General features: G+C 45.2%; 1 non-coding gene across 1 annotated transcript; it reads left to right on the forward strand.

Moving 5' to 3' along the window:
* The first annotated feature begins 7,572 nt into the window (after positions 1-7,572).
* Positions 7,573-7,695, forward strand: LOC134386715 (small nucleolar RNA SNORA26). The gene has a single exon (XR_010024537.1). It is a non-coding gene; the product is annotated as a small nucleolar RNA SNORA26 (small nucleolar RNA).
* The last annotated feature ends 6,526 nt before the right edge of the window (positions 7,696-14,221 follow it).

Consider the following 14,221-nt stretch of genomic DNA (forward strand, 5'->3'; position numbering starts at 1 on the left):
ATGTGGGAATCTGATCCCCAGTGTGGCAATGTTGGGGGTTGTTTGGGTCATGGGGGCAGATCCCTCATGAAAGAATTAATGCTCTCCCTGTGGGGTGGGGCTGGTGAGTGAGCTCTTACTCTATTAGTTGCTGGTTGTTTAAAAGACCCGGGCACCTTCACTCCATCTCCCTCTCTCATGTCTTCCTCTTGTCATGTGATCTGCTCATACCTGCCAACTGCCCACCACTTTCCGCCATGAGTAGAAGCAGCCCGAGGCCCTCACCAGATGCAGCTGTCCCAGAATTGTAAACAAACAAACCTCTGTTCTTTATAAATTACCCAGACTCAGGTATTCTCTTATAGCAACATAAAATGGACTAAAACAGCCCCAAACAGTGGTCCACAGCCATATTTAGTTTAACCATCACCATGTTTAAATCCATGTGAATTAGTGCCAACATTTGAAAGCTAGAAAGCTCAAATAAAAATTCAGATTATAAGCTTTTCTTGAACCAATTTTTAGCCATTCAGCATTCACATTCCTGCTAATGGCCAGATATGGCTGAATGAGGGTGGCTCTTTTCAGTGAGGACAAGTCTCCCTCTTCAGCACAGACTTCTGTACAATTCTCTTCACTCCTTTATGCTACCTTCATGGTCTCATAGGCATTTGAGTTTACGATCTCTGCCCTAATCAGTAGTCTCAAAGCCAGGTTTCTGCCTGGAGACAACAACTGTGAGGGTATTGGCAGCAATTTGAAGAATCTCAAAAGATGCTACATATAATTGTGGTCCCCTGCAGGGCCCTGCTGAATCGCCCAACCCTGTCCTTTGCCATGCCCTTTCTATGGGCTAGATATTGGCATAACCCAGAGCTTTACTGGCATATGACAGTGCTGCATTCCTCCAGAGAGATCTGGGACTTCTCTTATGCCCCATGAACCAAATTCCTATTCCCTCTTCCCAAGTACATGGGCAGAAAAATGCTGAGAGATGTAGTTTAGCTTTCTCTAATCTGCAAGAAATTCAATGGACAAGGAGATCTGCAAGTCTGATTCTTCTTATAAGCATCTATATTTTTCCCTTGTGAGTCACTGCATTCAACAATGCTATTTAAAATTCAATAAATAAACGCAAATGAAATTGTAAAAATGGATCATCACTTTTATAGAAAACCAGCTAAACAAACGTTTTGCTCAAAATGTCAAGCATTAGAAGACTTTAATAAAGTATCAAAAGTGCATTCCCTAGAGGAGATGAACAATCCAAAAATAGAGAATATGGCAACAGCACTGATACTTCTAGTATGAATGGCATTCCATGTCCTAATGGAAAAAGAACCGTGTTGCCTGATGAAATGACACAATTCATGCAATGGGGGAATCTCAGGGGCCCAATGGACAGCAGCTGTGCTGCTAAGGCTATGAATGTGAGCAACACTGTGTTCCTGGCAATCCACAGGGGAAATTAGTTCATTGCCATATAGAACCATGTTGTACAGGATATCCTGTGGTAAAAGCTTCTGAAGTCCTTTTTTTTTTTTTTGGCAGCTGGCTGGTATGGGGATCTGAACCCTTAACCTTGGTGTTATAACACTGCACTCTAACCAACTGAGCTAGCCACCCAGCCCCTGAAGTTCTAATAACAATGGGCAATCAGAACCCAGATTGTCTGGAGGTTTCTGGGGCTCAGAGCCAAGCTTCTTCACCTCCACCCCCTCATCCCTAATTTGGCTGAGACTGTCTGGCCAGTTCTGGACACTGGGTTCATCTCCTAGTGATCTATCACGTCACCTAGAGTCCTCCCTGCTCTTACCAAACACTACCCACTGCAGAGGTCACATTGCTGAATCTCAGCTTGATGACCTGGTGCCCTGCATTCCGCCAGTGGTCCAGAGGGCACTCACTGCACTAGGAATTCAAAAGCTGGAAACCAATTCCCACTTCTACCTGTGTTTAGCACTCAGTTGGTACATCTTCCTGGTCAAGTTATTTAACCTCTCTGGATCTTAGTGTCCTACATGTAGAATGGAGATCATGTGGTACATATATTTCAGTGTTAGCATGAGGATTAAAAGAGACAGTAAATGTTAAAAACTTAGAACAGTGCCCGGCATGTAATAATAGGTTGCAATAGAAGCTGACCCTTGTACAAGCACAGAGTTTCCTTGTTAGCTATTCCGTGCTAAGGATGCTATTAAAGGATAGCTAGAGCTCTCCCTTTCCAAAGCATCTGAGCAGCAGAGGAGGATTTATCCTAAAACTACTGAAGTAAAGTTTATTTTCAGTTTCTTTGTTTGCGTGGGCTCCATCCAAGGTCTGGGAGAGGCTCTAGCAATGTGTCCACATGGTTGTATAATTTTGTAAGATGCATTAAAGTACAATGTTTTTGCATTCTTTTTCTGAAGAGGAACCACCTAAATTGGAGAAACTTCAGACCTCAAAGTCTGGCTCCACCCTGATATTCAAGTCCAATTACATCTCTGAAGCCACCCATGCATGGTGAGGTGGGTGCTAACAGTAGTAGCTTAGAAAATGGATAAGGATTTATAAATATGATTATACATGTTCGAAACACTGATTTAAAACAGTGAGTGCACTTGGATGAGACACTTTTGTTCCAAAATAGTGAATATAAATTTTCCTATGATCTGTCTTTGCAATTGAATTAATACTTGCACAATACCCTTAATGGGCTATCTAATCAAAAAAATGTTTCCTTCACCTTGCTGCCTAACCAAATTTTACAATGTCCTGTTATTTTTGTAGATTAGTTACAGTGCAAAATACAACCCATGTTTTGGCCACAGGCAATGTTGCCTCCTCTGTTCATACTGGTGGCTTTGTGGGGCCTTACCCTATAAGCAGAGCCACTGACTTCCACAGCTGAGCGGGCTAAGCTCTGCAGAATTTGCATGCCACAGCTCAGCAAAGCATATTTTGCCATGAATTTAAAATAACATCTCTAGGTAATTGTCACATTTTTTTCAGTGAAGAAAAAAATTGCCAAAACTTATAAAAGAAAGAAATATAATAGCCAATATACAAAAACACTGGTTCTTAATAGGACATTTGATGGAACAAATCCTTAATGCTTAGGGCCAAATAAGATGCTACCAAGTCACTCAATGTACCCAAATACTTCTCTAGATGCCTCTAGTGATTCCATATGACCCTCTGAGTATGCCTAAGACCCTAAGATCCCCTTTCAGACTCCAAGTATAGCTAGGAACTCAGGCAGGGGACGGAGAGGAGGTTAGGTCCTTGTGTTAGGGTCATGTTTGTTGGCAGGGGAGGGTAGACACAGGAGAGAACAGTGAAGGCATCACGAGAGAGATCATTCTGTTTTCTTCTGCTGCTTTCAGGTCAGTAGTTGCCAATGCCACAGCTGCTGCCTGCTCTTGTGTTACGGACAAGGGTGTGTCTCTAACTGTGGGAGGTGTGGGCTCTTCTTTCTTGTAAAGCACTATACTTTATTCACATATCATGTTCTTGCAATTTCTTACAAAAGGCTAAAATAGCCTTTATTTTGTTTTCTGTAATGAAAGTGATGATATAAATAATATGTGCTTATTTTAAAGAATTTGAATGATACCTCAAAAATATAAAGAAATGTAAAAGGCGCATGAAATCCCACTACCTTGAGGAAACCCCCACTAACATCTTTTCACACACAGACTATACATGCACACACATACATATATACATACATAGTATATATATATAACTACATTCATATATATGTAGCTACTTGGGATTACAAGATATATGTGGTTTTATCATAGACATTTTCTCTTTCCCTTTCACTCCTTCCTCCACAACCTTCATTCCCTGCCCTCTGGATAACTGTATTAAAAAGCTGTGATTGTAGATGCTACGTCTTGAGGTGATAAGTAGGAGTTAAGGAGCAAAGGAGAGGTGACAGACAATCCGGACAAAGAGAACAGTACATGCAATGCTTCTTGAAAGCAGGCAGGATGGGGGCCAGGATTGGAACTCTGGTTCTGTCATGAGTTGTGTGGTTCTGGAAAGTCACTCTGGCTTTCTTGGCCTTAGTTTGTAATCTCTAAAGTGATGATCATAGTATTTTTATGTAAAGGGTTGAATACTATGACTGGCTCCTGAGTGCTTATTCAATGCTGCTAATATTCTTATTTCCGTTGCAGAATTGTTTTAAGAATTAGAGATAACATATGTAAAGTATCTGGCACTCAGTCAATGACTTTAATTATTTTCATACCTGGAAAGTTGGTCCAACAGTGTACAGAGTAAAAGAAGAGGACAGTTGAGAAAGAATGGAGCCAGAACCAGCACTTGAAGGGTAGGACAAGAGAGTATGAAGGGTGGGCCACAGGTCTTAGAGGAAAAGCAGGGAGGAGAGGAGACCCAGAGTGAAGAAGGAGCCAAGGAGGGAGTGGCTGATTGTGTCAAACACCAGAGAGGCTAGTAAGATAGGGACCACTGGATTTGGCCACTAGGAGGTCACTAGTGACCTTGGAGAGCAGAGTTTCACGGAAATAGGGAGGAAGAAAGTCAGACTGTGCTGGGCTGAAGAGTGAATGGGGCTGAGGTGATGGAGAAATATAGACAGTTTTTCTGAAGGTTCGTTACAAAGGGAAGAGCATGTGTTGTATCTGGGGACTGCAGAGCATTTGGTGGAGGGAAGGTTTATTCAGGATGAGAGATAAAATATATATACACAGAGGAGCTAAAAGCCAGGGAGAAGAAGTGAGAAGAGACAGAGAGAAAGAAATATGAATAGTTTGGGGTCTGAGGAGGCTGGAGGGATGGAGCCCAGAGCCTGGGGGGTGGGGGTTGGGAAGAGGTTAATGGTGGTCAGGGGGAGATGTACCTGTTTACCGAGCTGGGAATTTGGGGGACTATGAAGACATTACATCCCCATCAGGACTGTCAGCAGGTCTCCTGTGCCTTTCCACCTGGATCCTTATTCCTCTACATCCCTTTGTTCAAATTCTGACAGGTTAATTTAGACAGACTGAACTTTCTCAAGTTGTTTGCACTAATTTCTTTCAAATAATCAGGCCAAATAATAAACCCAATTGATTCAATTCCCTTTGAATTGTATTACAAGCATTTTAAACACCAAATATAGATTATCTTGAATTCAAAAGCAGGTATACAATGGGTTTATTTTGCTCCATCATTTCTATGTTTAATTTTAATTAAGTATATATATTTTTTAAGTTGGGAAGACATTTCTCCTCTAAGTCAAGGGAACAGTTTTACCATTTCAAATGAACTAAGGTTGTCATGTCCTTCAAATTGAGTTATTTGGCCAGAGGTGTAAAGCCTTCAGATTGAAGATTTCTACTGAGTTCAATTTAAACATAAAATATAATTCTTTCGTAACCTCTTTCCATTTTTATCACGTGATCTGGGGGGGAGACACTCTGCACAACTACCTCAACCCCCGCTAGGTTGCCTCTGAATTCCTGCATTATTCTCTTTACTGAGGAAATGTACTTCTCTGTTCTAACATTCTTCCCATGTAGCTTGGCCACATTCATTGCCGTAGTTAAAGGAAAGGTAATATCTCTCAGCCGTCCCAGAGGTTGTAAAAAGAACAAATTCAGACTAGAGGTGTGTTTGGAAGACTCTGAGATAAGAAAGGTGAAGGGACAGTAAACTGGTATTCCCCTTCCCATTTTAACAGGATTCTATGAATATCTGCAAGGTGGTGGCTGGCTGCTAGGATTTATTGCTAAATGTTATTCAATTTCTTCTTTCCATCAAAATCACCTTAATCACATTCTAAACCAGACCCTATATCAGATCCTATCATTCCCCTGTTAAAAAACACTTGAACAGCTTTCCATCATTCTTAGCATAAACTACAAGCTTTATCAGGGCCTCATGTGTGATCTGGTCCCAAGGCACCTTCATCTCAGGCCATTCTGTTCCTATATCCTTAAGTCCTGTTTACACTTCTGGGTGCTTAAGCAGGTCAAGCGCTTTCCTGCTCTACCTTAGGGCTCTAGGCAAGCTGTTCAGAGCCTGTAGACCTTCAACCTCGCTAGAGATGCCTATCTTGATCAATCAAATGTAGCCAATTTTTTGGTTCCCTTCCTGCCCCAACCCCATACCTGAGTAAAGGCAATGTAGTATAGTTTTTGAGGAGTTCTGCTTTCAGACTGCTTGGATTCAAATCCCAGATCCATCACTTGCTAGTTGCTCTGTTACCGTGGGAAAGTTACTCAACATGTCTGTTCCCCCATCTGTAATTTGGGGATGATAAAAGATATTTTGAGAGTTAAATTTTTTAATAGATGGTAAACACTTAGAACAGTAATAGAAGCTCTCATTTTAGCATATACTCTACTTTTATTCCACTTATTTGGCTAGTTTGAGTCTGTCACCTTGGGAATGCTTATGGTGGCCCACCTCACCACCCCCCCACCCCCATCCCCAGCTGGTGACAATCTACATATTGAACACTGTAAATGAATGGACAGGAAGCATAAGGAAAAGAGGGCGGTCCTTCCAGATTTAGGAGGGGCCACGGGGGTGAACTTCTTTGAACAAGAGGTGGTCTTGGCTTCTCTTTAAGCTTACGGTTTAGCAGGACACAGACCACGAAAGCGTACGGGACTATGTGAATCTCAGGGCTGTAGCCCAGCCGCGGAGTAACCGGGAAGAGCAAGGCCCCTCGGCCTGAGAGAACCAGATCCACCAGGGCCAAGGCTCGGTGGGGCGCGCCACGCATCCGGTTCCCAGCAGGATGCTCCACGCAGTGCCGGCTCGTCCTCCCGCCACAGCTAGAGCCAGAAGGACGTGGGCGGGTCGAGGACCTCCGGCAGCCAATGGCCGGGCCCGCCCCGCCCCTCCACGCCCCGCCCCGAGTCTTCCGGGGCGTGGGCTGCCAGTCCCGCGCCGCCTTCCTGGTGTCTTCCCTGCGTTCCAGTCGCCGACCTCTTTGGCACCGCGTGGATGGGCGGTGAGTTTGTCTCCGGCTTTCGTCCTCGAGCGGGGAGGGTGACTGGCCGACCCGTCCCGCGTCCCCTCGAGCTTTGCCCGCCCGGAGCTCCGCTGCTCCCGGCGGCCAGAACGGAGGGGTAGAGCAGCCCTCGGCGGCCCGGGGGGCGGACGGCCGTGCCCGTCCCGGGGCCGCGCGAGGCACAGGCGCCGCGCAGGCCGCCCGCAGGTTCCCCAGGGCGGGCCCGGCGCGGTAACGAGTTTGCTCTTTGCTTCCTCAGGGCCGACCCTCCGCTACTTTGGGCTCCGGGAGTTTGTCTCCAGCGAGGGCGAAGGTGCAGCAGCCTCACTTCTAAGCACAGGTATGTCCCTGCCCTTAAGTGAAGTGAAATGATCCAGGCCCCGAGCACGTGGTCATTGGCGACCGAAGGGTTCCCGGGCGCAGGTTGGGTGCAAAGGCCCAAATTCGCAACAGAAGGGAAATTTACATGCACGGGCTCTCCCAGCAGAACAGCTGCTTCTAATAGGTTTTCGGGCTTGTTAAAGACACTGTGGAGATCCATCGGATGTTGACCAAAGAGCAGTACAGGAAATAAAGAACTCACTTGTTAAAAAAAAAAAAAAAAAAGAAAGAAAAAAAATCTCAAGTTGCCCTTTCCTGTGCCCTTTTAAGGTTGACACAGTGCTTTAAGAGGCTAACACAGAAGGGTAAAGTAAGTCTCCATAAAACCCAGAGAAGAGATTGTTAAAACTCCTCTTTGGATCCTGTCTGGAGTCACAGCTGAACCAGAAGAAAATTCTTTACGTTGCACCTTTGTGATATTTTTATACAGTTCGTATAACAAATGATACATTTAAACTTAACCTTTGCTTATGATACATTCATGATTTTTGGACTCCGGCGATAAAAGGTAGTGTTTTCAGATAAATTAGGAAATTTGGATACTCTGGTTTTCTTTGAAGGTGGGAAAAAATCCAGATGACTGGAACACATGTACAGACAAGTTAACCACAGGAGAACTTAAACCTCTCTTTGACATATTACAGGGTGACCCTGATCCCCTGTCGCAGCGTGCTCTTACTTTCGAGGCACATAAATCACTCCAACTTTTAGAAACTGCTATACAAAAACAACAAGTTACATTCTTAGATTACAGCCAACCTTTCTCCTTCATAATCTGTGCCACGCCACACACCCCTACTGGGGTTATTTGGCAACATAGCCCCCTATTATGGGTACACTTATCTTCATCTCCAAACAAGGTTTTAACAACATATACCACCCTCGTTTCTAAACTAATCAAAATAGGAAGGGAAAAGAGCCGCCTACATTTTGGAAGGGACCCTGACCATCTTGTTCTCCCCTACACCAGAGAACAAGTACAATGGCTAATGCAAAACGATGACTCTTGGGCTATTCCCCTGATCTTATTTCAGGGACAAATTGACAACCACTATCCTGCCGATAAACTTCTCCAACTCTCTCGGCTACACCCTTTTACATTCCCAAAAATCACCTCTCAAAAGCCCCTAAAAGGAGCGACATTAGTTTTCTCTGATGGCTCCTCCTCAGGTACAGCTGCTTATATCGTAAATAACCAACAATATATTACAAAATCCCCATATCAATCAGCTCAACTTGTTGAATTATTTGCCATCATACAAGTATTCAAGCTCTTAAAAAATGAGGCCTTTAATCTATATACTGATAGTGCATATATTGCCTTCTCTGTCCCATTATTAGAGACTGTTCCCTACATAAAACCTTCTACAAATGCAGTACCTCTGTTCCAACAATTACAACTTAATTTTATCACGACAAAAACCTTTCTTTATTGGACATTTAAGAGCCCATTCGGATCTTCCAGGCCCCCTCTCTCATGGTAATACACAGGCCGATACTCTAACCCGGGCCTGTTTCTCCTTACTACAGGACCCCTTTAAATGTGCCCAACAATTTCACAACCTACACCATGTAAATGCCCAAACGCTGCGTCTCCGTTTCAAAATCACCGGAGAGCAAGCCAGAGACATCGTTAAAAACTGCCCCCTTTGTGTAGTCTTTTTATCTTTGCCACACCTTGGGGTTAACCCCAGAGGCTTGCTTCCAAATGAAGTATGGCAAATGGATGTTACACACGTTCCAGAATTTGGCAACCTAAAATACATCCATGTCACAGTAGATACCTTCAGTGGCTTCATCCTCGCCACCCTCCAAAGTGGTGAAGCCACAAAAAATGTAATTGCTCATGTTCTCCACTGCTTTACAGTTCTGGGTAAACCTAATGTCCTAAAGACAGACAATGGCCCTGGATATACTTCTCAAGCCTTCAAAACCTTTGTCTTCAAATGCACATCAAACACTCACAGGAATCCCATATAATCCACAGGGCCAAGGCATAGTTGAAAGAACAAATCAAACCTTAAAAAATACCATTAACAAGCTTAAAACCACAGGTCTCTACCCCACCAAAGGCTCACCGCGTAATATCCTTAACCATGCTCTATTCACTCTAAATTTCTTACAACTTGATGCACAGGGAAAATCAGCAGCCGATCGTCATTGGCACCAAAAAACAAATGACCAGTACGCACAGGTCATGTGGAAAAATCCCTCAACACTTAAATGGCAGGGCCCCGACCCGGTCCTCATATGGGGACGTGGCTCGGCCTGTATCTATGACACTCAAGAAGGGGGGCCTCGATGGCTGCCCGAACGTCTAATCAAACCAGTAAACCCCCCCAAAGAAAATAACTCACCCAACCCAGGAAAGGATCCCTGAGAAAAAACTCTTTCTTTTCTCCTTTACAGACAATGAAACCCTGCCTCCTCGCCCTTCTTTCGTACGCCTTCTGTGTGCAGGCGGGATTTCAACCTCCACCAAGTCGTGAAGAACTCTACAAGGCCCTTTTTGGAAACCCTTGCGATTGCAAGGGCGGTACGATTTTCCGCACCCCAAGTGCCTATACCAGTCAAGTTGACTGCAACACAAAGGTAGCCTATATCGCAACATCTTACACCTGGTCTGGGGTGACAAAGCCTGAATGGGTCTGCAAAAACAAACCTACAATCATTCCTACAGTACAGGGTCGCCCTGGACCTTGCCCTAAAAACTGCACCTTTCTCCAGTCCGTCCATTCCACTTGCTACTCTTCTACACAAACATGCACTGACCATACACAAACACCACAAAAAACCTACCTTACTGCTACCTTAGAAAGGGCTTTTTCGGGCACCTTTGGCAGCGCCTTAGAGGGAGGTTCTGAAAAATATTCTCAGGCATCCTGTCTCCCACAACATGTCGGCAAAAATGTGTGTTGGTCGCCCATGGCCCCGATTCATGTATCAGATGGAGGGGGCCCCAGCGACACCCTAAAAGAGGCTTTAGTTGCCCAACGAATTCAAGAACTAGCCCAACACTTACATCCTCAATTAAACTACCATCCACTCGCCCTTCCAAAACCCAGAGACATTACTTTAGATCCACATACACAAGACATCCTCAGCGCTACCCACTCTCTATTAAACTCCACCAACCCCTCCCTTGCACAAGACTGCTGGCTATGTTTAACCGTTGGTATGCCTCTACCTACTGCCATTCCTATGTTCAATGCCTCGTATATCCCCTTTAGTGAAACTGCCAATTGCTCACTATCATCCCCCTTCAGAGTACAGCCCTCGGGTTTCAATCTCTCTGATTGCCTCCAGGGACCTTCACAAAATAATTCCTATGACGTTGATGTCGGATTTGTCACCTTTTCCCATTGTCATACCATAACTAACATTTCCACCCCCATCTGCCCTTCTCCAGGACAGGTATTCATTTGTGGAGGCAACCTTGCCTACACCCTTCTCCCTATTAATTGGACAGGCCTCTGCGTTCCAGCGAGCCTTCTCCCTGACATTTCTATCATCCCTGGATATGAGCCCGTCCCTCTTCCTAGCCTTGACCTTATAACAGGACGCCACCGGCGTGCTCTCCAAGTCATTCCCTTGCTTATAGGCTTGGGGATTACAACCGCTGTGGCCTCCGGCGGGGCGGGGATAGGGGTCACTGTTAACACCTATAATAAATTATCTCGTCAGTTAATTGATGATGTTCAAACCCTCTCTGGAACTGTTAATGATTTACAAGATCCAATTGATTCTTTAGCTGAGGTAGTTTTACAAAATCGCAGAGGGTTAGATCTATTAACTGCAGAACAGGGAGGGATCTGTTTAGCTTTACCGGAACGGTGCTGTTTCTATGCCAACAAGTCTGGCATTGTCCGAGACAAAATCAAGAAATTACAAGAAGACCTCATCAAGCGAAGAAAAGAATTGTTCGAAAACCCGCTCTGGACTGGACTTAATGGACTCCTCCCTTACCTCCTCCCTGTCTTGGGCCCCCTTCTTTGCCTCCTTTTACTTATAACCTTCGGTCCCTGGGCATTTTGCCATCTCACCAACCTAATTAAAAAACAGGTTGATGCTGTCCTTTCTAAACCTATCCAAATTCATTATCAACGGCTGGCATCAAAGGACGCGGGAGAAGACTACTATGGCTCCCTCCCTACGGGGACAACATGATAACCAGAGGCATGTCTACCCTCTCCCTTTAGGGAGAACAAGGTATGAGCACCGGGGTGAGTGTAAAACAAAGTATTACAAGGGAAGGTCACAGAACTCCGACCTCCTCTGGGTTTCCCTGTGAGCACGCCTGGCTTGCATAGGGGTTGGTATCTAATCTATCAAAAATCAATTTCGGCTCTGCCCCTCCCCCCAAAAGATACCAAGAGCCAATGATGGTGGATTCAAAAAATCCACGGGGGAGCCAGGCCCCTACTCCCTCGCCCGGTTAATGCTCGCCTTCCCTTCTGTCTTTGAACAGAAAGGGAGGAGATGTCAGGAGCCATTTTAACAATAGCCACCATTTTAACAAATAACAGCCATTTTATGTAAGCCTTTCTCTTCCTCCTTAGAAAAGCCCGCGCGCGCCAAGCCAACACCTCTCCCACCTCCTCTTCTCATACCACGCCACTATCACCCCACTGCTCTTCAGCCTATCATAAGCTGCCATACCCTGTGACAGCCCGCCCCTTCTTCACTATGTATATAAGCAATCGCCTAACAATACAATTTTGAGGCTTGATCAGAACCTTGTCTTGCCTCCATTCTGTGTGTCTCCTGTCTCTTCCTCTTTTCACCAGCTACAGGTAGTCCTCCTCGAGCCCACGTTCTTACCTGTCCCGCAGGACGGGACAAATTCTCACAACTCTGAGGTAGATACTGTTCTCTTGTTTTACAGATGAAGGAATGGGTTAGGTGAGTAGCTCTGAACAGAAAACCTCGTGTGTAACTTTGGCTATGTGAGTTCTGGAAGGTCACTTACCTCATGATATTTGGTGTATTGGTGTAACAGTAAAAGATCAGGAAGGAAGGACCACAGTAGGGCTGTTAGGAATACAAATTCTTCATGGTATCTAATTGCCTTGAACCTAGAAAAGTTTCCCAAAATTTGGCACAAAGGGAGCACCTGTGAGTGTGTTAGGTGTTTTTGATGTGTGTAGCATAATGAGGTACAAAAAGGGATATAAAAAAGCACGGATTGTTGGAGTATAGTATTGGAAGTGATGGAGAAGATTTTCATACGGGAAGTAATGTAACAGTCTAGCAAAGGTGTGCGCAGAGCCCAATAAAGGCTAGAACAAGTCCGTTTCTGTTAAGTAGTCTGCATGTCTAGCAATTGAGATTTTGATATTAGCCTGTATGTCAGTTACAGATTGTCGGGAGCCATATTTAACAATAGCCGCCATTTTTTAACAAATAACAGCCATTTTATGTAAGCCTTTCTCTTCCTCCTCAGAAAAGCCTGCGCTCGCCAAGCCAACACCCCTCCCACCTCCTCTTCTCATACCACGCCACTATCACCCCCCTGCCTTTCCTCCTATCATAAGCTGCCACACTCTGTGACAGCCCGCCCCTTCTTCACTATGTATATAAGCAATCGCCTAACAATAAAATTTTGAGGCTTGATCAGAATCTTGTCTTGCCTCCATTCTGCGTGTCTCCTGTCCCTCCCCCTTTTCACCAGCTACAGGTAGTCCTCCTCGAGCCCACGTTCTTATCTGTCCCGCAGGCCGGGACATTCTGGCGCCCAAACGTGGGGCCCGAGGCACGGAACAACGTTGCTGGCACCTACTCGGAAGACGCCTGGCCAGGCATACCCTGAGCTCCTGAGCTCGTTTCGAGCCCGTGGGTGATCAATCCTCGGGACAAGACTCGATTTTGATTGTCGCTGGACTAGCCGCCCCAGCGGACATCGGACCAGTGAGTAGATGATTATCATGGGACAGGAATTGAGCTCTCACGAGCTCTTCCTTAAGGGGCTTAAGGATTCCCTCAAGATGCGCAGAATTAAGGCTAAAAAGAAAGATCTCCGAAGTTTTTTCAATTTCTTAACTGATGTATGCCCCTGGTTTCCTCAAGAGGGTACCATTGATCATAAATACTAAAAACGGGTTGGTGACTGTCTCAATGATTACTATCGTACTTTTGGCCCCAGCAAGGTCCCCGTGTCTACCTTTTCCTACTGGAATTTAATTAATGACATTTTACAAACACATTCTCAGGACCTGGATATCAAAAACATAATACAAGTGGGGGAGACAGCCCTTAAGGACGGTTCTCGCCCCCCCTCAACTTGCCCCTGTTGTAATAGGCATGCCGGAGGGACTTAACAGCCATGATGCTGATCCCCCTGAAAAGACCCTTCAGACAATCTGCCCTGAAACTAACCCCTCTAAAAAGACTCGTAAAACAGCTCCAAAATTATACCCCTCCCTTACTTCCTTCACCCCTCATATCCCCCCGAGGACCAAGAGACCTTAGACGAACAGGCAGCTCATTATGATAACGAGGATCCCTGGCAGCTTGCTGCACCAGTTCTTCATCCGCCGCCCTCCGCTCCCCACCAACCCCCCCCATCCCCTCCCTCAACCACTTCCTCCTTTTGTGGGCCCCCTATGCCCTGTGCCTGAGAAACTCCTTCAAAACAACCCCCTACAACAAATAAATTCTTCCCTGACCCAACAAATTTCCTCCCTCAAATCCACGCTTCAACAAAAACGACAACACGTCCAATTAGTCAAAGAAATAAAAGCCCTTGACCATGAACTTAGTTTGCTCCTTCTAAAAGATGCCACACCCAAAAAACGAAAGACACCCAGTCCACCAGTCTTAACTTTTCCCGTCACACGCAGTCACGCCCTCATAGATTCCAGTCAAGATAAGGGCAAAACCGAAGATCAAAATGATCCTGACACCCAA

This window comes from Cynocephalus volans, chromosome 9 (assembly GCF_027409185.1).
Source record: "Cynocephalus volans isolate mCynVol1 chromosome 9, mCynVol1.pri, whole genome shotgun sequence".
Lineage (NCBI taxonomy): Eukaryota > Metazoa > Chordata > Mammalia > Dermoptera > Cynocephalidae > Cynocephalus > Cynocephalus volans.